Source organism: Cygnus olor, chromosome 5 (assembly GCF_009769625.2).
Source record: "Cygnus olor isolate bCygOlo1 chromosome 5, bCygOlo1.pri.v2, whole genome shotgun sequence".
NCBI classification, from domain to species: domain Eukaryota; kingdom Metazoa; phylum Chordata; class Aves; order Anseriformes; family Anatidae; genus Cygnus; species Cygnus olor.
Window position 1 is genome coordinate 55,801,415 of NC_049173.1, and position 27,729 is coordinate 55,829,143.

A 27,729-nucleotide genomic window follows, 5' to 3' on the forward strand; every position below is an offset into this window, starting at 1 on the left:
CCCTATGAACTAAAACAGGATGAAAGTAGAATAATTTAAGTAAATACATAATTGGCAGAGGGACACAAGTTCAAGCCACATGGGGGAAACTGCTGTACAAGAACTGAAGCAACCCCATTTTCATCCGTATAACAGAGTGGGAAGTTCTGCAGGTATAGGAGAAACAATGTGTTCACGTAGTATGTATGAGGTTAGTCAGAAGAATCACTTTGTACCTGGCACAGCAGCATGTGATAGCTTGATTAGAAATTCTTATTTATCATTTCTTTTTTTCAGAGAGAGATAAACCCTGCCCATGTATTACCACTCTTTGCCATACATATTCCTCTGAGGAAAACGCGTTTTGTGCAAGTCTTGGATCTGAATACCGATTCAACCACAAGAACAAAAGTCTAAGTTTCCCTTCGAAAAACTGTGGTAACATTTAAAATATAATTGCTTTTGGAAAATGACAACTAATTATCCAAAAGCAAAATGCACATTAGGCATTTAAATAATTAAATGCCAGTCAATATAATAAAAGTGTCGTTTTTCACTTTTTGCTTTCGGAAATCATTTTACTTCATTTTAAAATTAATCTATCTACATATATTGGCACATGCATTTTGTGATTATGCCTGTTCACATAAAATAAAGTCTTAATAAATCACATTATTTCTACCTACAGACTTCCTGCTTGTGTCCTTTAACTACAACTGCTATTTTTAAAGGTACAGATATCGCTATTACTACAAGCTGTTTCAGCCTGCATTTGATTTTACGTGCTCTCCCCATTATCTTGCTGCATGCCAAGGGGATTTTCTATCCGCTGCTGATCACTAGAACAATTATTTCACTGTGTTATGAATCTGTAAATCAGATATCATTACACAGAGGAAGTGAACCATGTTAGCATTACCATTGTGGAGTCTGAAAAAGCGGTCCACTGTGGAGCTGTAAGAATTACTCATCTGAAGGATGTGTACTATTTCCCTGTCTAATCTGAAGCAGATTTTTTATGAAGCAAGATTAAATAATAATAATATGGATATATAACTCAACAGATGTTTTTAACACTGAAGAAATGTAGGTTAAGTGCACAGTTAAGGTCGCATTCAGCACTATATTCCCTAGACACATCATTCCTAGTTCTTCTCATCAGGTCCTTTAACGTCTCATCTCATTTGTGAGGCTAACTCCCACCTGCAACTCCCCTCAGGATCCACCACTTAGCAACCCCTTGCTCCTGCTGTTAAACATCGCCAAGGGAGGAGCTGCTCAAGGCTTCCTTATCACACCTTTATCATCTCTTTGGGGCAGAAAGGCTGCTTCTTCCCCACGTATTTCTCTTTACATACTTATTCCCTGTGGTAGGAGGGCATGGGCATATCACACAACATCAGGAACTTAATTTCTTCCACTTATCAAGTTATCAAAAAATAAAAAATAAAAAAAATAAAATATGGAAATATGGCAGTGAAATAGTGAAATTGAGAAGGCATTCCCTGAATGAGTGCAACAGTCTCCTTCACAACCCAGCACAAATGTCTATTTTAGAGAGTCCTAGCTATCCTGTCAAATGTGTGTTGGAATAAATGCATGTACACAGTAGATTCACATATACGGCCTGCATATATTCAGGTACATACAGAGAGATTCATATTAAAAGAATTTAAATAATGTCTAAGTATTTATATATATTTTATAAGGACATGTAGGTGAATGCATGTGCATACATAGTGCATATTCTCTGCGAGGGTGCAAGCACAGGTGTGTACATACATATACAGGTACATTAGGACTGAATACCTCTGGGAAAAAAAACAGGACTATGGCTGCATTCTCACAGATAAACTTTAGAGTTTGTGCACAGGTAACTACATTGGTCTTAATACAACCACATCGGAAATTGTTCTCGAACAATGAACCGGGATTCATAGTAATCAAAAGAAAGGTTTTTCCCCGGTTATATTAATGCAAAAATCTACTCAACAAAAATGATGCAGATGTACCACTGCTACTCATGCTGCAATAGCATATTTTAACAGTTTGGGAGAATGAAATAAAATATACTGTATTTCAATAAATTCAGAAAAACATCCCTGTTCCAAACATGTCCATTACTATACCTGTAAGCCATTCTGTTTAAGCACTGGCCCTACTCACATGTAGCACTGTGAACATGACTGCATTTCTTCCATAAATTGGCTATAACAGGGTAACAGTAGCTACTGTAACTGTGGCTGGCAGATTGTTTCCACTAGATAGTTAATGTTTGGTCCAAAGTCTTCCGTTTCCTGTCTCTATTGAAATATATACTTTTTTTCTATTTAATAATTTACCCTCACCTGTTCTGTAACTTGAGCAAGATATTCCACTTTTTTCTTATTGTGACGAGAATAAAAATATTTTGCATTATAAGAAAGAGCAGAAATTTTTTGGGACAACAATTTAACATAAAGAAAAAAATTAAAGAGTTCTAATTTGTCAACATGATAGCCCCTGCTGAAAAACAGGAATAGCATTATGGAAAAACAAGGCTTTGATGTGACTGAATTAAGTGCTTTGGGGAAATACTGGGCAGAGTTTGTGTAAAATTTACTAGGTGGGCAATGCACTACACGCATTTGTAGCTATCCAGTAAACTGCCTAACTTACACACGTAAATTTAATCATGTTATAGAAAATCCATTACTCTTTGTACTCTTCAGTCCTCTTCAATGCCTCTTTGGTCATTTAAAAACAAAAGATTGTGAATCGTTCCGTCGTCATGTTGATATGATTGAACTTCTTTATTTGGCCTATAGCCCTAATTTAATGAGGCTTCCATGAAATTCTAGTCCAATTCATATGTTCACTCACACAGTACCCTGCAGGCATCATCTCAATAATCTCCTTCAGGTGATCTACAAGACTTCATTGAAGCTCCCTCCTCCGCTCCCTGAGCACCCGTGTTTAATTTCAATGGACAGCAGACAGCACAGTGAATCTCCTGGTCACATCTTGTGGTGTAGGTGCGTATCAGAGGACCAGAGCTATAACCAGGTATGCATACAGTTTATAGGTCATGGATACAGAAACATGTCATAAAGCCAAGATTCAGAGTTACCTTCAACTTTAATATTTCTAGATTTGTTTGAAAGCTTAAAAATACATCCTTTCTTCTTTGAAAGACAATTGTGATCGGGCAGATCAGTTATGTTGTTGATTTTGTTTCATTAACAGAAGATAAACAGCTATTTCAGGAAGACTTTCACGTAAGAAAATGTAATATTAGCAAATGAAGACAACCTGTTCTGGTAAGTGTTTGTGCCTGCAATATGCAACAAGGCAAGAGTCTCTTACAGATAACACAAGAAAGGTAGAAGTATGACTATTCACTGTGCAAGGCGGGGATTTTAGTAGCTGATTTCCGAGGTATTCGTCAAGCTCTTCTTGCAACACAATTTGAACAAGATGAAGAATGGCTGGATAAACATCTCCTTGCCGCTTCTATCAAAGAACAGACAGAACTTGCCCCCATTTTAAATATCCACAAAGCTCATCATTATGAAGATTTCCCCGGTGTTTTGATGCTAGGTTGATACCACTGTGGTTATTGGAATCACTTGCAAGGGAAGTGAACGTGCAAGAAACACTGTCATGTATTATTTCCATGTGAAAACGGGGAGATGGAGCAGACATTCAGCAGATGCTCTCACTGGCCTGCCTGTTCCCCCTCACCTTCCTATATTCATTCCTGAGGTTCAGGATATGTAATAACGTTGTTTAGGAGATGAGTGAGCTCTGACTGGTTCATAGCAGGTTTTTTCAGTAAACCAATTTTATTTTTTAGTAACACTAAGCAGAGCAATCATAAACAGAAGGAATGACTTTGTGATGACAGCGATGAATTTCTTGCAATTTCCTCTATCACAGTAAGAAAATGGGAAATATATCCAAATACTATTTCCTTTTACAGATTTATTATCACTAGATCATATTTTATTGCTATTCTATGAAGACTGTATTTAGATACTTGTGCTCATAGAAAACCTCCTCATTTTTGGCAATTTCCCTTTTTTACAACTCTTTAATCCCAGCTAATTTCTGCCTCATTACTTTAATATAATTCCTCACTGATGAGGATCTTAAAAGGAGAGACACACTTTATGACATCAGTGCCTCTCCATGCAAAGAGAACGTAAAAATAAGTATGAAAGTAATTGAGTCCAGCAGAAGGACAGGTATTAGAGCCTCAGACCTTAGTTATTTAAAAAAGAACTATCCTCATTTATTCCACAGAGGGACTAAAAGAACCAAAGGCATCTTACGTTAAGGAAAAAAAAGCTATAAAAGATCATATTACGAGATTGATTTCAATTTAATAGAACCACCAACTCCTCATAGGGATAAAAGATCAAGGCCTGGAACTTATATTAAAACTAACCTGATAAAAGAGACTCAACAGACTAATGACTAACAACTAGATCAGCCATAGTTCTGGTTTCCAAGTTGAGAACATTTAAGTGGTATCACCATCCTGAAATACATGCAGGGTAGAAAAATCAAAACCTCTGCATCCTAACAGCCAAGCAGAAATCATTTTAGAACACCACAGTCCTTCCTCATTCACAGTATACAATTATTCCTCTCCTCCTATTTATAACCCTAGCCTCATCTCATATCAAGCATCCTTGGCACTAAAATGTCACTAGGAAGAACCAATGAACAGTCAAGTACCCATTTCTCAAGAGACCTCTTGTTTTACATATTTTTATATTCATGAAACACAGCTGTCAGATCGAGCCTTCAATAGCTTAACAAGCACCCAGATCTTTTCTCCAGGTTCAACAGTTGCTTGCAGAGAGTCTGCTTTCAATCCATTTGGGGGGCTGAACTCTTGCTTCTTCCCTAGAAGCAGTCTTGCAAAATTACCTCAACTGGATTTCAGTCAATGCCACCTAAATTTTTCTCTCTGCCTATAAAGGAATAGAATTAGTTGAAGGCTTTGCCTTAATTCGTGAAAGCGATTTTGCAGTTTACCTCACAACGCGTAAAAAAATCACGGTTTCTACCTTCTCAGATATTTGAGGGATGTCAAGGGATCATATAATAATGGCACGGTCAACAGCTTCAGTGCTACCACTTCACAACTAACACGAGACTTGTTAGAACATGAACCGAATAGAAATACTGTCAGGGCTAAAACCTTTTATGGACCAAGGGGAAGAAGTAGGAAAGGAAGAAATGACAAGTTTGATAGTACCTATTGTGGTAGCCATTCTCTTGGTGATGTGTCACTAAGAACAATCCCTGGCAAAGACAGGAAGTAAAGTGGGTGCTTACAGTGGGTCAACTCACCCAAAATACTGAGGCAGAGGAATTCTGCTGATTATAGACAGAAGGAAAAGCAATTCTAACAGGATCCCATTTGCAGCTGTTCAAAAAATCTGTGCACATACAGTGAACCTGTGGATTTTTTTTTGGCACCATTATCAAATATCATCCTCAGAAGTCTGCAAGGAAGACGACACGGGTCCCCTAGTGAGCACCTTCTTAAGATCACCACCACAAAGAAACCACTCCAGGTCTCATGATAAAGTATAATTGCTGAACTTTCACTAATAGTATGCCTTCCCAAGGCTCTGGGAGTTGAATGCCTCCACAGTTCAATGGAGGATCTCCGAGTAATAAAAATTGAAAAGGAGTCAGATTAGTAATCAAGGTGGTAGTTCACTACTGCAAACTTAAATTGTTTATAACACTACACAGACCAAAAGTGACCAGCAGCTGAGCTGACCCCTACCGCCTACAGCGAAAGAAACCTTCAATTCATACATCCTCTAAAGCCATTTTCAGTATCATAATTGACCCGATGATATAGGAAATAGTGTGTATGGGGGGGTGTCTTTCTCTTGGAAATGCTGCTGCTAAAACAAAGGGGTCAAGGTTTCACAGTCTATATCAGGACATCATCCCTGTAGTATCTTGTTTCAGATGGCAGGACACCATCACCATAGCACCTTGTTTCAGATGTCAGGATACCACTCCTATAGTATCTTGTTTCACTTGTAAAACACTGTCATAAAATTTAACACTGCCACAGCAGCAGAGAACACGCCAAGGAGGCTCTGCTGGGCTGAAGTGTATCCAAAATACCTAAACCTCTGGCATCTATAAAATCTGTCTGGAAATTCCATGACAAGCTTCCCAGCACTAGCACGCTGGGATATGAAGAGTTATCTTCTCATTTGCTTCCTAACTCTTTGATTTAAACCCACTTCTGCGTGCATCCCAATTAAGTCACATACCACTCAATTACACAGTACTATAGAATGTGTCCCCACTTAGGCACATGGTTTTCCATTAGAGTGAAATAAAAAAAGGCTACATACAAGCAGCGCTGAAGGTAATTTATTGTTAAAGACCTAAGCTTGCTTTCCTTTTTTTAAAAAAGGAAAAAGGAAACTGTCCATTTTTCCAGGAGCTTAGTTATGTTTTATTTGACCACGAGAACACTAGCAGTTAAATGTTTGTCTGTAATAAATCTTAAAGAAATACATCAGATGAATACCTTCAGAAGAAAAAAAACATAGAAGCAAATTTCACCAATGAACCTGTTTTGACATAGGTATAGCATGGAGCAAAAGTTGCCAAACAGGACTAGAACACAGCTACAGTTACATACTGAAATAAGTTTACATTAGCAGGTCTCAGAAAACTTCGATAGTATTATAGCAAAAGAAACTCATTCTGGTAGAAATGTTAACATATAAACACAGATCATTCTACTTTCTGACTGGTCCTTCAATAATTGCCATTTGCAATTAGCTCCTAGTTCTCCTGCCCAGCACCGAAGCCAGTCATGATTGAGGATGGACAGGCTGATCAGTTTCTAAAAGATGGTGATGGACAGTTCCAAGTTCACTTCTGAGCTCAATTCTTCCCTCAAAGATAATATCAGTATTCTCTCCTCAGTTTTTTTTTTTTTATTTTTAAACTTGGTTATTTTGAAGTTGGAGACAAATTACAACAGCATACATCTCAAGTGTACAGACATTGACAGATATAACGGCCAAAGACCTGACATCCACAAAGAAAAAAGCCCTTTTTTATTTTACTAAATCTACAAAGTATGAACATGTCTTGGGCTTAAACAATGAAGATAGTTTTTGAGGACAAGAACAAGGTGAACTTCTTAAAATCCCCAACTACAAGGACAAATATGCTCTTTTGAAAGCTACCAAGGCAATTGTACACACACTGCAAAGTATAATATTTGGTTCACTGATTATTTCCATCTGATCAGTTCCTTACATCAAATCAGCCATCCCTTGTCAGGAGATATCCACAGAACCCAAAGTTTCATTACATCTCCATTGTTTGGTTTCAGCTGTACAGAAACCACAGCTCTATTTGTCAAAGCATTCTGGAGAACGGTTACAGTTGGAAACTTTATGAGAACAACTGCTTGGATTCACCTCTATATAAACCTTGTAAGCATAACTTCACTGGAAAATGCAAGCATCAACATATCCCAGAAGGAATTTGTCTTCTCCTTAGTAGAAGTCCCCAGAGTGACGGTGAGAAAATGAGAACCTGATATGACCAGTGATTACTCATCTTTCTCATCTTAGAAAGATTATGTATTACAAGATAAATGCAAATAATAGCTTTATATTTCATTATTGTTTAAAAAAAGAGAAAGTACAAACTGTAAAACCAAAAAAAGTCATTTAGCTCCTCTTATACATCATTAAATGGCTAAGTTAACCATCAATCCTGGATAATGACTTGCTCATTTCTTTTGCCAGCAGAAATCATGTCCCATTTCTGGGTGGATTATCGATAAGAGTCCTGGTTAAAAGGAAAACAATTGCTTCTTCCATTTCTTTATACAAGGTTAAGAAAGGACTACACTCTCACAGAAATAAAATATTTTCATCAGATTTCATGTAGAGTTTTTTTTTTTTACAGTAGAAATTTGAATTAGGCAAGCTACTGCTACTGTGATAGGAAGTTGATTTGATCTGTTCTTCATCAGCCTCACAAAGTTGCAGTGATTTACTGACATGGACATTTAACTCTTGCTTTCTTGTTTATTAGTTCAATAAAATCTTGACACTTGACCCTGTTACCTCAGGGCAGAGGCAATTTCACCAAGGAATTGGAGAGAAACACCTGGCTCAGTTTCTTAAGCTTTTCTCTTTCACCCTTTTGTCCTTAATAAGGGCAACAGATCCAGTTTACATAAAAACTACAGGCCTATACTACCTATAAGGTTAAAAAAAATCACCTTGATGAGGTGCCCAGCAATTAATAGGATTTTGGAATGAAGGCTCATGTTTTGCACTGACTTTTTACACTGTCAACTTCCACCCCTCAGATCCCCACATGAAGTCTGCCTTGCTGTGGAACAGGAAGAACGTCACATAGGAGCGGAGGATCCTGTTAGCAAGTGCGCGCTCCCACAGGACTACATGCTGCAGTACTCCCCTTGCTTGCAACCCTCTCTCTAAGCCCTTCCACTGTAGCCAGACTAGCAATCCAGAGCAGAAAGAAGGTCACTGCTACCGCACAGCACATGTGAGCTAGACATCATATTATGGAAACATCATGCAGGTTCCTTTTGAATAAATGTGGGAATTGACATTTTAGTCCATACAATTTCCATACAAAGCTGACATCTATCAACTTTTTGCATTTTATCGCTGAGATGTTTCATCCTTAGAGAAGATGAGAAACATACTTTATGACACTGCAGTGGGTTTGTTATTTTCAGTTTTCTCTCCAGATCTGTATCTTGCAGGACCACTGAAAGAAACAAATTTATTTTGAAAACTTACCTGCAGAGCTGGTGCTTCACGAGTGCAGACTGGACTTGGATGTTCCAGCAGGCCCTTTGTGAACATCATATGCAGATAAGGGCTCCCTGAAGAATAAGACAAGACATTTTAAGGGAATCATTATAATGCATCAACATGGAAATAAAACGTTAGGCCATGTTTTCCATTTCCCCTTATGTTTTTTGTTAATTGGAGTATTTGCCAAGTCAGCTAATGCAATGAAAAACACACAAGTCCCACGTGAATTCATATATATGAAGGTTTGGAGGTTTCCACAGCACTCCTCAGCAAGCAAATAAGAAATACATGCATTTTTACCTAAAATACCTGTCCACATTCTGACAAATGTATACTTATGCAGCCCACTGTATGCTGCAGAAACTCATCAGGAGGGGAGGCAGGGGACAACAGTTGTCTTGTAGCCAGGAGAACCTTAAAACGCTTTCTCATGGCATCAACCGTGGTTGATCTGTTTAGCAGAGCCATAGAGAAAGAAAATCTTCAATTCTCTAAAAAGCTCCTTAAGTTTTTTTGCTACAGAAAGAGGAAAACACATATATTCCCAGTAAGTCAACAACAGCTTTTACTGTGAGCCATGATTTGTCCACTGACAGAAAACAGCTCCTCACAGTGGACCTTTTTGGGAACATGTGCCTAAAAGGTGGGGGGAAAAGCGGGGGCCATGTAGGCCACAACAGAATTAGACTTAATCATCTAACCTTTCAACCTGCACAAGCCAGGACAGGCATCACAGTCTCACACTTGCACTTGGTTTAGAATTTAGGCTAGAATTTGGCATAAGGCACTCATGCCTCTTACAAGCACCCAGGATTGAGAATATATTTCAGCTGTGGTGAGCACATCCCCTAACAGGGCCTACAGGAAAGGTGGGGAGGAACTCCCCAGGGAGAGTAGTGATAGGACAAGGGGGAATAGCTTTAAACCAAAAGAGAGTAGGTTTAAATTACACATCAGGAAGAAGTTCTTTACTCAGAGGGCACTGAGGCACTGGAACAGGTTTCCCACAAGCTGTGGATGCCCCGTCCCTCAAAATGTTCAAGGCCAGGCTGGATGAGACTTTGAGGATCCTGGTCTGGTGGGAGGTGTTCCTGCCCCTGGAAGGGGGGTTGGAATTACATCATATTTTAGGTCCCTCCCAACCCAAACCAGTCTGTGAATCTGCAACAGTGGTAGCTCAGCATAAGGCAGCTAAAAAGTTCACCGGTATTTTGAACTCTACACTGCTACTGCTACAGTGCTGTTCCAGAGTCAGATTTGATAAAGCCTCAGAACAGAATGTAAATATATGCTTCAGAATGTAACTTCAGTACAAGTCCGAGACTTTTTTCTGGATTAAAAGCAGTTCAGAGGCACAAAATAGCATTGTAAATTACAAGTGTTCCAGTCAAAATAGCCATCTATGGTCCTCAGTGACATCTCCTGATGGTGCACACACCAAGATGCATACTTAGAGAACTCATCTACATTCAGATTTCACCATCTCTGGGTATTAATACTGTGCATTTTCTTGATCACCTTAAAAACATACAATGTGCTTAGCAGATTATGCCAGGAGAACAAGAAAAATCACTCAACTTCTCAGAATGTCCTAATCCCCCACCTCACCCCAGTCATACCAGTACACTCATTTGCTTGTCACCAGTAACATCATCTTCCTGCATTAACCCTAAGCCCAAAAAGGAAAACATTTGCATGAACTTCTCCAGTATAAAAAGTGATTATAAAATAGAATAAATTATTACATCTCTAAACTTTACTACCCATGGGAAACAGATTAAAGTGATGGATAGTATGTGACCTTCAGTTTATTAATGATTTAGCACAGTCAACTGTGATTACTTGTACAGAGACAAGAGCATTTGAATTCACACCAGGAACCCTGCTCACAGACTGCTTCCACTTTCCTCCGCAATACACATATCCTTACTTTAAACTAGACTGTAATTCATTCAAAGACATCAAACTTGGTATATCAAAAACTCATTCAACTGAGCAGCTCAGTTTTAGGGCATTTGCACATTTAAATGGCTGCAGCATCATATGGCTCAAAGCTTTTTACTTGTGTATTGATGTTTCAAGTTCTGCTGGACTTGTATTCTACATAATTTGCTTACAGAGTATTACCGGAAAGGAAAGTGAACTTTATCAAACATGAGAATGTATGTGAAGGATAGGGTAGAGCGTTTTGACTAATCACAGTGAAGAAAAAGTTATAACAGTTTTTAAAAGCAGCTAGAAACAACTGACATTATTATTATTTTTTTAATTCAAAACTCACACCAAGTTCAGTCATTTGGGAAAATCATCTCAGTGTAATTGCCATACAAACACCATTTAGCATGCTCCTTTCCCTTTCTTCCTCTGATTGAAATATACGTCAAGTAATTACATACAATTAAATGTATTCTTTACAATGCTCTTCCTTAGTTCCTTTTTTGATTTCACTACAATTACTGCAAGCTTTCTTTTACTAATCAACTTGCACTTTTCAAACAATTTTGCATGCATTTCCCACATCAAGAGGAACAATACAAAATTTTGTTGCTCTTACAGAATTGTCACCTTGGTCATCACTCTTTACATTGGAAGCAAATCAACTAAAAAGCTACTTAGATACTAGTCTTTCAACTGTTTTGTTTATTCTAAATGAAATTTGGACAAGACCCTTTCAAGAAACAGGATATTTGTAGTCTTCCCTGACAGAAGGTTATTGCATATTGGAAATTTGTCCTGCCTGACAAGGGTCTTGTAATGGGGTCCACACAGTGGAACGAATTAAATAGTTAAACTGCAGCACAAAATGGATTTTCTTCCTTTTACTGCAAGTTAGCATTTACTTGAAACACTAACTAAAATGGAACTTCACAAGCTACAGTATTGTAAAACAACTCTTCACTTGAGACATGAACATAAGAAACACACAGCATTCTCCAGAAGAACACACTCCATCTCTGCTACATTGAATTAAGTCTTGCAGTAAAGACTACCTTTTGCTATGTTCTTAAGCCTGAATATGTCCTAAGGTCTAGAAATACCACAATGCAAACAACAATAAACGCTCATAAGTCAACATAAACACAGGATCTCCCTCCATTATCAAATCATAATTGTGGACATCTTCCTGATCCCCTGCGTTCTAGGAACACAAATCCTTTCCAGCCACCATTAAGCATTGTGTTACTGTCATCTCTCTATTGCCAAGACACTCAAAGTATGCTACAGCCTCAATTATGATAGTTATAAGTCCCACTCCTTTTTTTCAGAGGTTGCCTGTCCAAATACCAGTAAAACAAAATAGTAGCTGCTGCTACTGCCACCTGAAATGCATAGAGATTAGTGTAACTGCTAACAAACCTTTTCTTTTTGGCTTCTTTCAAGACTATCACAATTGTTTCCACTCTTTTCAGCAAGTAGATTGCCACAAAAAAAAAAAAAAAAAAAAAAAAAAAAAAAAAAAAAAAGGAACCTATAGAGCTGGAAAACATCCACTCCCAACAATTCAGGCCTTCATTCCTTCTTAAAGCTCAACAAACTGTCCAAAGACACCAATATACCTTAAGCTGGACCAGTTCCCTCTAAAATAACCACCACTAAAAATACCTAATGAACAAAGTAAGGCTTATGGAGCTTGCTTCTATATATAGCATACTGATGAGCTCCACCCAAAATGCTGCATCCAATAGTTGTATCATGGTGATGGAAGCTCACCTGTTTGACTGACTGCTGAAACGAAAGGGAAGGCTGGTAACAGAGGCTGTAATTAGAGAGAAGAAGGTATTAGAATCAACTGGAAGCTCTGATAGGTGTTAGCTCCCCACCTGAGCTCATGCTCCTAAGGTACTTGTTACTTGTTTTGTTCTAAATCTTATTATTTCACTGTTCTGAGAAGAGTTATTTTCAGATCAGAAACAGCCACTGGTGCTGCGTTGTAGAAAACCAGATGCTGTTATCTATAGGTGGGGTGTGTTTTTGATTGTATTGTAATTTTGAAAACACAATAAAAATAAATAAAAACAAAAAATAATAATTAAAAAAAAACACACAGGGAGAGCAGCTGTGGCATGGTCCTGGGTTCAGTCTTGGGTCACTGTGAATGACTTAGGGAAGCCACTGAAGTATTGCAACCAATCATAACTTGTCTGCTAAAACAAAGGTGTGCTGTTCCTCCATTCCCAGGCTCATATAACCCAGAAAACTGCCCATTCCATTTCCATTGCATGATGGTCCTTTCTTGGAGTCAGTCCAGTAATCAGAAATAAGACACTATGAAAATAAGTATCAATTAAAGGAATAGTATTGCTTTATATAATGTACTGGCAACTTAATTTAGCTGTATCTTCTAATGCACATAGACATATTAGCAGCATGTAGTTCATTTTTGGCCGTTTTTTCTCTGGAAATAGTTGAAGTAAAGGGTTATGTCAGAGCTTAAAGTTAGCTAAAGCTTAGAAAACTGTATCTTCAGCAGCTGAGATAATGTTTAGATCCTACAGATGACAGCAAATAAGTAAAATGGATAATGATAATATATTCATTTTTTCCCCTGCACTTCCCTGGACGTTTTTAGGTTTTAATTTTAATTTGGTGAGAGCACAGTCTTGGAGATGAAAGACAACAGCTGATCTTAATAGCCTGATTTTTCAAAAACCGGAAAATTAGAGATCACTCATCAAAAATATCTAATAATATTATTATTTATTTCCCTCTTTTGCAAAATGGACTCCTGTATCTGCTGTGTGATTTCCTGAGACAGCTGTTTTCTGTGCTGTAATACTTCCCGCCCCCCCTCCCCCAAGACATGCTCTGGCACCTCTGAGAGTCTGTGTCACCTGCTGCTGTTAATGTATAATGCTTTCAACAGTATCCTCATACTTTGCCCTCTGCAAAACTACAGAATGTATGACTATCATTCCAATTTTCTACTTAAAGAAAATTACTCACTGATTTCACTGTATTTTGCCATTAATCTCTGAATACAGTATTTCATGAATATTCTTTGACCAGATACGTATAAAAATAAAATTCAGAGAAAAAATTATACATGATGAAGTATTGTGAACCCTTGAAATTCTAGTTTAAATTAGCTAATATGTATGAACTTGCATGAAACACTGAGAAGCAGCTTCTAATAAGTAGTCTTTAGTTCTCATTAACTCAACCCATGAGTTTGCCTTGCATAAAGATAAAGACAAACTACCTTTCTACACAGGAAATGCTGTGGGTGCACAGAAAGCCCTTAGAGGACATTTAGGGCTATATTTTGGTTCCCAAGGCATTTTTACCTCAAGTCCAACTGATTTATAGGGGCCCAGCCTCTCACTGTTGCCTCTGATTGCTGCCTCCAATTCTTCCCAGTTGTTCTCTCAGAAAAGGTTTAACTCAGAACAAGTGCTTTCACCTTGTATTTTCCTTTGAAAAATTATTCTTCTATTCTGCATCTGAAGAAGTCATCAGTAATATTAATGGGTATAGGAAAATACGTTCTTTTTCCCCATGAACCTATGATATTGTTAAACAAGTTCATGAGGAAAAGTTTCTTTTGCCTTTCAGACATTAGGCATTGGCCAGTGTTCAAGGAAGCACATCCATCCAGATGAACAGGCTTGTTCCTGTACTAAGCAGCCAAACTCATCCCTGGAGTAATACCAATTAATATTTATAAGGGATATATGGCAGACATGAATTTACCCCATCAGAAGAGGCAAAATTGGTGTATCATATATTCTGGCAGGACATACTAGTAGGTTATGTTCTGCAGAAAAAAGTTATATGTAGACCTGAGATACATATAGGTTTTATTTTTAACATACATTTTAAAAAGCAATTTTGGCAGCCGCAGCTCCATTAAGTATAAATCTCCTCAAAACAAAATTCCCAAAGTACCTTCAGCTTCTTTCCTCAACTCGTTTCAGACAGAATATGGATGGATGCATGCCAAAAATATCTTTACATATGATTTAGAAAGAAAGCACTGAAGCCTTGCTTCAGAAGTAAATATTAGACCATGCATCCACCATCAATAACTGTGCAGAAGCATATACTGAACACTGAATCTCTGCCACTAAGGGCTGGATTCTTTATGGACTTGTGATGATTCATAGTTACCATCTGGAGAATAATAAACACTGGGAAATCCATACGCTACAGTTCACTGTCTCCCACGTGGGGGGAAATGATCATACTGGGAAAAGGAAATTGCGGTGAAGGAACGTGCCATGAAATTGCAATGTAATGTCATAGGACTTGCATCAAGGGAGTATTCCAGCCTCTGTAACTTAGAGCGTCCCTGAAATTGTGCTAAATTACCACCTGGATTTACTGTCTGGTTGACTTTTCTTGAGAATGATTATTAAACTTTATTATTTGAGCTGTAGGGATACTTGGTCATGACCTTAATGGCATAAACTGAGTTTTCATACTTACTGGGTATGACAGCAGGAAAATTTCCACTTTCTTTGTCTTGCAATGGTGTAAATTAATTTCAAAAACTGGACATGGAAATGACATGCCCCAAAGACCAAAGAATTTGCATTGTACTTCATAAACTGTGATGCAGTGAGACAAAGTGAATTTCTGCATCAAGCTGACAGTCACCTGCAATATCTTGGAGTCACATGGACAGAACTTTCTGTTATGTTTGCAGTCTGGAAAATACCAATAAAAAAGGAGAGCTTAGGTAAATATCACTCAGAAGCCAGCTAGCACTAAATAGAACTCCCATAAATACCCTTAGGATTTCAATGGAAATTCTCACCCTGTCTCCAGCAGGAAGGTGTCCGCTTGTTTGATTTGAGAGTCCATATATGAGATTCTCAGACACTAAAATTAGAAAGCTTTGAAAGTGACAAGTAGCATATTATGCTTGGTTCAATCACCTGGCTTTCATTATTGCTGACTACTGGACCAGAAAATATTATACATGAAGCATCTGCATTATTGAAGTATCCAAAAAAAGAGGGATAATAGATATATTTTGCTATAAAATGCTATAAAAACCACAACGCCTAGATCTTTTAAGCAGATATATATCTCATTTTTGGTTGTAATAAAGGACTTCTGAGTTGGTAGTGTTGAACACCTGCAACATATCATGGAACGAGTCCTTTCGAGCCATATTCCTGGGCACCTCGAGGAGAAGAAGGTGCTCAGGAACAGTCAGCATGGGCTTGCCAAGGATAAACGATGCCTGACCAACCTGATTGCTCTCAATAATAAAATGCCTAGATTTGTGGACAGGGGGAAAGCTGTAGCTATCGTTTACCTTGACTTTAGCAAGAGTTTCAATGCTGTCTGCCACTGTGTTTTTGTAGTCCAGTTAGGACATTATGGTCTGGATAGGTGGACAGCTAGGTAACTAAAAATACTGGCTGGCTGGCTGGGTTCAGCAGGAAGCAGTTAATGGCCATTTTCTACCTGGATGTGGTAGACTCCCTGGCAGGGGTCTACAGTGTGCCAAAGTATCACCTCAGGAGACTGTAATGGGATCTGTCCTGTTTAACACCTCTGTCAGTGTTCACTCATTTCTTCCAATGACCAGAAAGAGGTGGAGAAAGGATCTCAGCAAGTTTACAGATGACTATAAATGGGGCCCAGCTGATGCTCTCAATGCCAGGGTAGGCAGGATGGTCATTCAGAAGGACCTAGACATGCTGGATGCACAGGAACATCATGAAATTCAACAAAGATAAATGAAAAGTCCTGCAAAGAAATAACCCCTTGCAACAAAAGCATAGTCTAGAATATCCCGTTTTAGGACTCCCAGTTGATGACAGACATCAAGAAACTGAAGCAAATTTAGCAGAGGGCCAACAAGATGCTCAGGAGGCTGGAGCACTGTCTCTGTGAGGAGAAACAGAGAAACACGGCTTGTTCAGTCTGGAGAAAAGACAACTTCTGAGGGATTGAACACCAGCTTTCCAATACCTGTAAAGAGATCTTCAAGAAGACAGAGCCAGGCTATTTGCAGTGTTTCATGGCAGTAAGATGAAAGGAAACATATCTCTGATGATATTAATTCTAGAATACACGCTTCTGTGGGAAGCAAAAGGAATTAATCACATTTCTTCAGGTTTTATTGAAGAGATAGGAAACCTTTGCATGACTTCATAATCTGTCAGGCATTTCAAAATGCTGTATCAAGGAATTTTTTCTTCCTTGTCCCCTAATCTCCGCTATGTAAAGTCTGTCCATAGGTGAAGATACGATCCACAATTATTGCACATATCTCACAGTGGAATAAACTATGAATTTCTAGCAAAATAATTGCTCTTCACAGTCATGTCATATTTCCTCGGTACAATTTTGCAAAAACATGTTTTAGGAATTATTCATCGGCACAGTTTCTCAGCAGAGGTTTACCTAGATGGTCTGATTTCTTATAACTGTTTGTGTCTGGGGAGGAAATAAACTCTGAGATTTCCAGGATTAGCATGCAAATTATTATTTTCAGTTTCAGTTTCAGGTCCTTGCTTGCTCATGATACACTATGTTTTCCAACTGTGAAGGGGCATTTCCTTTGCTAGCCATCAGCGTGAAAGAGTTAAAATGCGAACTGTAACCTGTGAGAAGAAAGAAGAACCATTTTAAAGCTCAGAAGCTCCATGACCCTTTCTCTCACATCTTGAGTTTGGCAGGACAAATACGGGTTTACTTTTGGTTTGCTTGTTAAACCAGGGTCATGTCCACTAAGTCCAGAGAATCACTTATCTGAGATCAAGTCACAACACAGTGGAATCAGAACCAGCAGAAGGAAAACACAAGTAGAGACTTTTCGTTTTATGGATTTAAACAACAGCTACATGATAGCAATAGGAGAGGCCAAGGAAGAGCAAATCTAGTGCTTTTTACCTACCAGCTACAACTGCAAACAGCTAGACCAATTGGGTGAAGCAAATGTAAAGGAATGTAGCATGCACCATTTCCCTTACATTTCAGAAGTCTGTAATAAAAGAGGATTCTTTGACCAGATGTCTAAAATCCTCTCTTCGCAGGCAGGAAGCACGAATGGGGCTTAAGTGGAACAGCACATGCAAAGACTCTATAGAGGAGAGGATTTTATCAAAGACAAGTATCTCTTAAACAGATGTCCAAAACTCTTCTGTGGATAATTTTATTTTTATTTTTTGTATAATACTGTTTTTTGTGTATGCCATATGCATATTATGTCATAATTGGTAGCTACTCCATAATTAATATATGTAGGCCCGTAATTATATGGTTGCATTGATGCAGTGCCAGAAACTTAAACCAAGATGGGGAAAAAAAAAGTCACAGACTGTTACAAAACAAAAGACTACCTTATGGAATCTTTGGCTTTAAAAAAAAAAAAAAAATATTTTTCAATCTTCATAAAAGACAATGAGTTTTGAGTCGTGACTTTTGGATGCTTATGAGAAATGAGGCTGTTCTACACTTGATTAGACTCTTACTGCTAGTGTTGCCTCAACTGCACTAGTAAATAAAAATGGACCAGGATCTACCTGGCAATGTATGGATCATGTGTGTAGAGTTAAATTTTCTTTCTTTCCAAAACAGAGAGGTTGTGGTCAAATTACCTATTCCTGTTAGTCCCTAGCTCATGCTAATCCTCAAACTGAGACTGGGAATTGTCTGGGAGTTTTCTCATTGTCAGGAGGCAAGACCATGCCAAGAACTGTACTTATAACTTAGCAACTGCAGGAAATGATTCAACACCGTGCCTCTGCACTATTTATTTTACCACTAAGAAGCAGCTGAAATGCATAAAGGTGCAATAATGAAAGGAATATACACCATTTTCTGAATCTTGCTTGAGAAAAAAATAATATATAAATCTTGTAGCCTATGTAATCAGGCCAGGCCTGTGAATATCTCACTGAATCAGTGGGTTTGGGCGGAAGGGGTCAAAGATCATAACATCTTATTTTGAATTGAACCATGTTGGTATAATGACAATGATCTGAAAAATGTTGTTCTTAATCTGCTCTGATAATGCAAAGAAAACAATTGAGATCAGTATGAATGTGGAGCTTTCCTATGCATATATCCACCCATTTAGAGAAAATAGTATCTTGTTTCTTCCTGTGCTATATTATTCTGATGTTCAGTTTTGTCTTCTCTCCTGCTAATATGCTTCTCTCTTATCTGTTATCAACGGATACTCTGAAACATGGTTCTCCTTTAATTGATTTCTATCACAACTGCTTAACAAACTTTCCACAATGCCAAACATACTATGTTATAAATAACCAGCTGAGAAACACAAAATATGTTTATAGAGTGTCAGACAGCATCTTCCTTAAGCTATCAATATAAAATACATTAAAAAATTTCTAAGCAACCATTTTGTCACTTACATGAAAATAGTAGCAGAAATTCACTCCTGTGGGACTTCACAAAATCTAGAAAATTCTGCATTTTCAGTCAAGCCATTGTATATCATGCAACATAGAAGCTGTGCACAAGGTACCTCTGGGGAGCTATTAGCTCACACACTCTGAGCTGCTTTGTCTAAAAATTATTCTTATACATGCCTGAAGAGTTCATGCCCATTGAGTAAGCTGATGCATGTTGAACATCTCAAATGGTGAAATTCTTATGCCTTCACACTGAAAAAATCTTTTAAATGTATTCTACCTTAAACATATTTTAGTTGGATGCGTTGCTGTCCCAAAATTTCACCATAGGTCTTTCAGCTTTACACTGGTAGAAGTGAAAAAGGGGAAAGGGGATTTATCTGGCTCTGTGGACTACATTTTCTTCTATAGTCAATGAAATATGGAACAGCAAATGTTGCTCAAAATTTTTGGAGTTTTTCAGAATGTAATTCATTGTCTTACTGACAGTCTTTGCATTGTCACATAAGCATTGTTACAGAACCAAATGCTAAATTGGAGGAATATTTTTAACATAGAGAAGAGTTCTGCTACAAGGTGCAAACCAGCTGCAGACACATTAAAAAAAAATGATTTATGCTTGTTTTATGATCTACTAATTGGAGTCCAGCCCTGCTGCTTCCTCTATTTCGTTTTCCCTACAGTACCTGGGGCTTGGATCAATTGACTCCTCCAAACCCAGGTGGACTTTATCAAATCTCTTACTATAATCTGTCAGGCACTTCTAATCATATTAGTGATTTCCCATCATATAACATCAGTAATTATATTATTAGACTTGTTTTTTTCTCCCCTGATCTGATATAAAATTACCTCTGCATATTAATAGCTTTTCTATCATGAGACTTTAATGAAGCAGAATATCAATGAGATGTGATGGAGTGGAAAACTGTTAGTGATATAAAAGATGTTCATGTTTTAGAATAAGCATGTCATTCTGCATTATTAGATTTCTCTCTCTCTTTTTTTTTTTTTTTAATGAGCAGAGGTCTCTCTTGCCTTTTTCTTCTTTCATTTCCCTTGATGTGGGACAACTGTAAAACTTTATTTACAGTTCTTATGGAGGATGATCAAGTAGCTTTAATTCTCTGTATGTTGAACAGCACTGCAAATCATGAAGGCATTCACTTGGTAAGAAGAAATTACAGTGATATTGTCTCATCCTCAGCATCATTTGTTACTTTAAAAAACATAAGAAAGTATGTCAAACTGTGGCAGAGATTGTAGTTTTATCAAAAATAAACTTATTAAAGTAGACAGATTTTTTATTAACAAGTCAGAAACCAAATGATTAAACAGCTTTCTCTCTGTCTGGATACCAAACAAAAATCAATGTACATTATACAGCAGTGGCAGCTGAGATTGCAGAAGATCCAAGGATGGCATAAAGACTGTAATTTACTGAAAATATTTCACCAGGGCAACAGCCATAAGATGAAGTCTAGTTTTGCCCATGGAATGCATTCTCTTGCTCTTTTCAATATGAATTTAGAAAACTTACTTGCATAAGCCATAAAAAGGTGGTATTTTTGTTACAAATCCATAACTGTCAAGCTAAAAAGAATTGTTTCTACACCCTAAGCAGTTGCTCTAGAAAGCCTTATGGAACATTATGTATTGCTGCTCAATGGCAGATAAAGTCAACAACTTTATTACTGCTGGTTGTGACAATTCCCAAGCAACACAATAGAAAACCTAACTGCAGAACACTGTTTCTATAATTTCCCTGTAACGTTCACGAGAAAACAACAAAAAAGTCTATGTACACCCAGTTTTCACAGTAATTCACTCACTACATATCAGCTTCATGTAGAACTTCATGGATAGAGCATACAGAGAATTTCAGTCTACCCATTCAAACAATTATAGCGTGATTTCCATGTCACATCACTATCAAAGGACCTATACCGTACAGTAGCATACATGAAAGTTCAAGTACTTCAATAAATATGCATCATTTTTGGTTTACTATAGCTGTCTATGTGGCAGATATGTAAAATGGCACATGGAAATGGTAAACTATTTTCCTGAAACAAAAATGTGAGATTTTTACATAGTTTCACATTATCCTTGTTCTTCTTTTTCACTTGGTAGATTTAACCTGGTAGAACTGGGAAAAAAAAAAAAAAAAAAAAAAAAGAATGTGGGGCACAGTGGCTGATAGTAAAAAAGTAAATAATAAAATGTTGGAGATGTACCAAAGAAGTTAAAAGAATATGGAAATATACTAATCACCATGAAAGACAAACAAAACAAAACAAAACAACAACAAACAAACAAACAAAAAGAAAAAACGCAAACTTTTTTTTTTTTCTCAAAGAATTATTATGATTCTGTTATTTCAACTTCAACAACATAATTGGAAATGATTTAGCACTAATTTTCAACATATTACCTAACCAACGTAAAACAATATCACGTGGAGAAGTCTGTGTTTTTGTAAGTGGCTTGGTGAAGATATTCATGTACATCACACAACTCATACAACTTCCCCTAGCCACTACCCACATATGCGAGCCTAAAAAAAAGTAACTGTAGAAATGCCCTGGATAAAATAATTATAGTGTAATTGTATACTGTACAATCGGTTTGGAAATATTAAGGCTATAGACAAATGCCATCTGATTTATAATACATAAGATTGTATTGACTACAGTGGCAAATACTTATCATAAGCCAATGCAGCATATTGGTGATGCAAAACAGATCATATGCTTGCTAGGTCTAAGCGATAGATTTTATTGAAGTAACACAAATCCAGAGAGTATGCAAGCATCAAGAAAATGCATTTAAGCTGCAATTATTCATAGTCCACAAAGATGCATAGTTTACTATATATGTTCCTCTCTTTTTCTTAACTCTTCTACAGCAATTTATTCACCATCTGAAGCCAAGTGAACAATTCCAGGCACTGTCTCACCAGTTTAAAGAAACAGAAGAGGAACTACTCTCTGGCTCTTGGGTCACCTGTTCACATCCATGCAGCTGAAGTGCCCTACTTCCCAAAACAGCATGACCACATCTAACCCGCACAGTGTGAATAGGCTACAGCCTGTGCTGGGCATTTCTGGGGACAGTCCTACTTGGTATAAGCCACCTCTACTAGCCAAAACACAAATGGTTTAATGGTATGGATGATTTGGGGCTGGTTCCCTCGCCCTACAGTAGCTGTGTGGGAGACACCACGAAGCTCCATCTGTCGCAAGTCGGTATCAGTCTATAACACACATTAAAAGTATTTGGAATGGGAAAAGTAAATGTGGTTTTAAACAAACAGTGTATTTTAGGCAGCAGGTGGACTTTACAGCTTTCCCTTGCTGACTGTTTTTCTCAAAAGTTTAGTGGCGTTCTCATTGTATATCAGAGTTTATGCTACCCTAAATTACAGCTCAGGTACAATATCATTTCATCACTGGACATATGAGATGTTCCTGTGTCATGGCAGCGCACAGTAATTCCCATTGGTTGTCATGGAAATTATATGCATATCTTGCAGTGGGAGAAAAGGGTTTTGTAATGTCAAATGATAACAGAATTCTTCGTAACTTAGGATATCCTCTCTAATTTTCAAAAGCTATCAGAATTTACTACTGTCAATACCCAAACAATTTTAAAATGCTAGTCCCCTTCAGGTAAATTATTGTCCTATTTTCTCTAATGCTCCTTTAGTTTCCAAGCACCTCATTCTATTAATGTTCAGGTAATAAAATATTGTTTCTGTATTTTTAATAGTTATATCTACTGTACACAAAGACTATGTCTACAACTTGGAGATAGTTAATAATCATGAAAAAGTCTGCTATGTTTCTAATGAGAGTTTCAAATGAAAATGTGGAGCCTTGTAGAAATGGGAATACCTGGTGATAATTGGTTGTTTTGCATTATATAAACTACCTTAACTTTATGAAACACAGGAAAAGCAGTAGAGGAAAGACCAGATGTCTGAGCCATTTCTTGAAAAATATGTTTGAGAAGGATCTCATGATTTTATTTGATATTTGACTAGACAGGACTGTCACCATCTAGAATTTCTCCTAAGGCAGCACAGATGATGACTCTCAGAGACATCACTCACTGTACTAGATATGTAAGAAGAAGCCCTAAACATTCACAGAATTATCAGAAGTTTCTAAAAAAGGTTTTTGGCAATGCTATAAATATACTTACACTGTTGTAGTATTATTTTAGGATTAGGAATTGTGTAGGATTCATTCTCTTAAATATTGTCAGAGAACTCTCTTTGCAGGAAAAAATACCTGTTTAGACCAAACATTTGCACTATCCAGAACACCATTTTAATTTTTTAATATATACACATAAGTATATAAGTGTCAACAACTGCAAATAAGATGAAATGTATACTGGGACACAGCAGAGTGGCTTTATATTGTAATAATTATTGGACCCTAAACATTCCAGGTAAAATCAAAATCCCCTAAATATGTTTGCCAAGCAAGTAAAAGTGCAAGAGAAAAGATAGGCAGAATGAGCATAGGAAAATAGAGACCAAAAAAAAAAAAAATACAAAAGAAAACAAAACCAACGAAACAAAAAAAACCCCACCCAACCAACATATCAGTAACACATTGTAAGCCAGTGGCAGAGATACTAGAGACCGGAATAACCTCCTTTTCCCTCCCTACCCGCCCCCCACTTCTCAGCATTTTCGCTCCTTTCTGTTTTGTGTTGCTTTTTATACTCTTAGGGGAATACAACAACTCGGTAGAACCTGGTTTTAAAACTATGTTTGGAATAAAGTGCTAGGATATGTAGCAGATAATTCTGCAAACTCAAAAGTCATGTGATGAGGATAATTGTTTTAAACAATGTTGATGATTTTACAGTCTTTAATTCCACTAAGTCGTAGGGCAACTCTGCCCCTAGACGGCTTTGGTTTTTTAAAAAGATATTCCTTCAAAGTAACATATCAACCGCTAAACAAACAGATAGATCAGAACCTGTTAGCAAAAAGAATAAAATCGACGGGTGTTCATAACTGAGAAAAAGTGTTACTCGATCATAATACTCTGTGGAACATATTTGTCCCAAACAAGCATCAACAAACGAAGAGTGGTTTTCGATTTTTTTTTTTCATCCCTATGCAGAACAGCAGTACGGCCAACTGTATTAATTTATCTGCTATTGTGACAAAGTACCTTTAACATCTAGACCACTATCTAGGCTATATGCAATGTAAGTCAGTTGTAAGTTCACAGTTTAGATATGAATCAACATCATAAAGAGAAAATAACCAAAACAGAAATGATACCCAGCTGTTGTTAGCACAGTTATGCTCAGCATCACATAAATCTGATCCTTACTAACTAGTCCAAAAATCTGCAGGATTGATACTATTAGGCAACAAGACTGGTGAGATGTGTGCAATAGCTTATACAATGAAGCCAGTATTAGCTCCTACTCAGAATGCCTAGAATCTGTATTAAGAAAATTCTCAAAAACTAAATTTTCAATGGGAGCTGTATGATTTCAGAATTTGGAGAGTGTAATGACTGTGCCTGGCTTAGTTACCCTGTGTAGTAATTTGTGAAGTTTGAGAGGGCAAGACTACAAGCATGGAAGGCACAACTAAGCCAAATAACATTTTTAACAACTTAAAAAGAATTTATTTTAGAGTCTGGCACATTCCAGTGTTCTATCCCAATACGTGAAAAACACTACTAATCTGGAGAACATTAGCACCATAAAAATATATACAGCTAAGAGGACTAAATTATAAAGGGGAACTGAGAGAGTTAGTGTAGAAAACATGGCTAAGTGGTGACTGAAGGATGTAAGAAGTGATAAGAAATGATTATAGCAGACACCGATCTATAAAATCCTGAAGTAGTAAAGAAAAAAAGAATAGTTGAAAGTTGAACAACAAAAAAAGTTCAAAATGGGGTCTATTACTCAAGAAAATACTGATGGGCTTCGGTACCTAGTCTCACATTGGTACTGTGTCTTTGAAGGACCAAGCCTTTGTTGTATGTTGACAAGTAGAATGTGTTGCAGACTGTTTTTTTTGTTTGTTTGTTTGTTTGTTTTTTCCTTTTCTGAAGGGGAGGGGTTGCCTATATGAACTCCATGGAACAGGGAACAAAGTCTTTTTGTACTCTTTTTTCCAAATAAAGCAAAATGAAATGGGGCTCTGTCACTTAGTATGTCTGACTTGACTGCAGCAGTGTTAGTGGGATGGCAACACAAGCTTTGTCTATTCAAAAACGAAGTGCAAACTTGAGCCCGCACTGCTAGCTAACTACCAATTCAAACTGATTTGCTTTGCACATGTTCTGCAATTTGAATGATGAGAAAACTTGAGTTTTCTCTGATCCAGCAGCCTTCAAGGTCCAAATGTAGAAGAGAAAATGGATGAAATTGGGAAAATTATATGTGCATTCAGTATATAAAATAAAGAACAATCAAGAAACATGTCAACATAAAATAGAAGGTAATTCAGATTTCCAATTCTTTTTGAGCTTCCTCTCTTCCAAGTAGTTACTAAGTTAAGAGACAAACATACTCATTGTAACGTTTGAAAAACAGTCTCTGAGCTGAATTGAGAATTCTCCAGTGAGTTGTTACTCACTGTTGCTTGTATGGCATACTTCCAGGCCACAAATACTGCTAAAAGCCTTGGAGCAATTATTAAGCAATGTCCAATATCCATTATGGATTCCTTGAAAACACTTACAAAGCCCCTTTTCTGGTAACCAGTAAGTTGAAAAATTTTGAGTAAACCAGAGAAAGCAGATCCATTCAAATATTTACTTAAGCTGGAAGTTAAAACTTGTTGGAAGTACTTTTTCTATATGATTTAGGGATATAATGAAAAACACACACAAAAAAAACTTTCTTCCTACAGCATTTGGTAAGCAACAGGAAAAAAAAGACTGAACAGCTTCTTCCTACCACCCACTAGGATCATGTTGTTCTCATTGCTAATATCCCCCAACCGTTTGAAAAGGCACCTTGAAACTGACAACACAAGTGTGATCCTTCTCGTGCCATTTGTTTAGTATGTGATTAAAGCGATTCTGAAACAACTACGAAGTGTCTTTCAAGCTGTACTCCGGAACTTCGCTATCAGTGGAAGGCTTAAAAGTGAGGAGTACATGTTAAAATACTGCATTAGCGGCGTGCCAAGAGCAAGGTTTCACACACCATACTACTATCTAATGAAGACACCAGCAGATAATTGGAAGGATGGTCTCATGAACAGCTACTGCTCTTCTGCTGCTGCTTCTTTACACTCCACTCTTCCTGCAACAATTTGCTCCTGCAGCAATTTGCTTAATAAACTAATATATTAACAGACACTTTGCTGAATGAGCATCAGCTACAAACAATATATTAATGTTCTCAATAACAAGCTTCAAATTAAATAAATAAAAGCTGTTGCAGCTGTATAAATGTTTGTAAGGTTCAAAGATTTTAAGGATTAAGACATCGGATAACTTCCTAGATTCCCTGGAGTTGAAGATTAAGTTAGGCCAGACCCTTACTAAAGAGAAGACATCTTTGACAGTGATGGCTACTGATTTCTTTTGGCACACGGAAGATTCAAATTGTGATTCTTGGTTTCAGTGAAAGACTATGTGAGAATAAAGTGAAATAATTTTCCAAAGCTTCACATACAGATTACTTCAGCAGGAAAGAACAGAAACCTGAATGTACTTGAGGTGGAGAATTAAAAGTATTACAGTGTTCTGGAAATGACTTTCTATTTAGAAGAATTCTTGGTTTTCCTTATGTTTGAAACATCCTAGTTTGCTACCAGTTCTCCCCCAAAAAAGCAGAGGAAAGGCTTAAGCAAAAAGACATGGATTTAAGATGGCTAGATGACTTTTTTCCCTGCTACTATTTAATACAAATTCTAAGAAACACACCATGCACTGGATGATACAATCAGCCATTGCATGAGGACAGTAAGCCTCCTATTCCACTAGGATAATGCCTGCATCCACTTTTAGATATATACAGATGATTCAACAGTACATGGACACTAGGAAGTTGTTTCCCACTTGAAAAGTTCAATATCTATCTGCATAGAGCTAAGCCCATTTACCATAATCAAATATATTTTCTAAAGACTTAGCGATGGACAGGACAGTCTATGAGGACAAAGTCACTGCAAGCAATTCTCAAAAGAAGTTAAATATAGTCTTTTTTTTTTCTTTTTTCTTTTTCTTTTCCCTCAATATCCTAGGTGGTAGTAAGATATTCAGGACAAGGTCACTCTGTGCAGAACTGTATTTCCATAAGAAAGGGGCTCTCCTGACTCAGATTCATAGAAAGCACTTCTCAGGAGGATCTTCTGTAGTTCAAAATAACTATCTAGTTGTAAAGACTGATGTCTGCATTCAAACACCTTCCCTTTTGTGAAGAGAAGTTCATGCTGCTGGTGATGGTAGGTAGCTCCATGGACTCCTTGTGCTCCTGTAAGAGCTCAAGACTCGTAGGGTCGAGCCACTGAGAATCCTCCATACAGCTCTTAAGCAGTCCTTCTGTGAGGTTAGGGCAATGTAAGC

General features: G+C 37.4%; 1 long non-coding RNA gene across 2 annotated transcripts in view; it reads right to left on the minus strand.

Moving 5' to 3' along the window:
• LOC121071320 overlaps positions 1-27,729 on the minus strand; it is a 375,849-nt gene that overhangs the window by 80,085 nt on the left and 268,035 nt on the right. The window contains exons 7-8 of one of the 2 annotated variants that reach the window (XR_005820527.1): positions 8,808-8,893; positions 6,427-7,818 (exon numbers count right to left, since the gene is read on the minus strand). This is a non-coding gene — a long non-coding RNA (uncharacterized LOC121071320). Of the gene's footprint in view, positions 1-6,426; positions 7,819-8,807; positions 8,894-27,729 lie in introns of those variants that run through there. The other variant, XR_005820526.1, reaches the window with a different exon arrangement.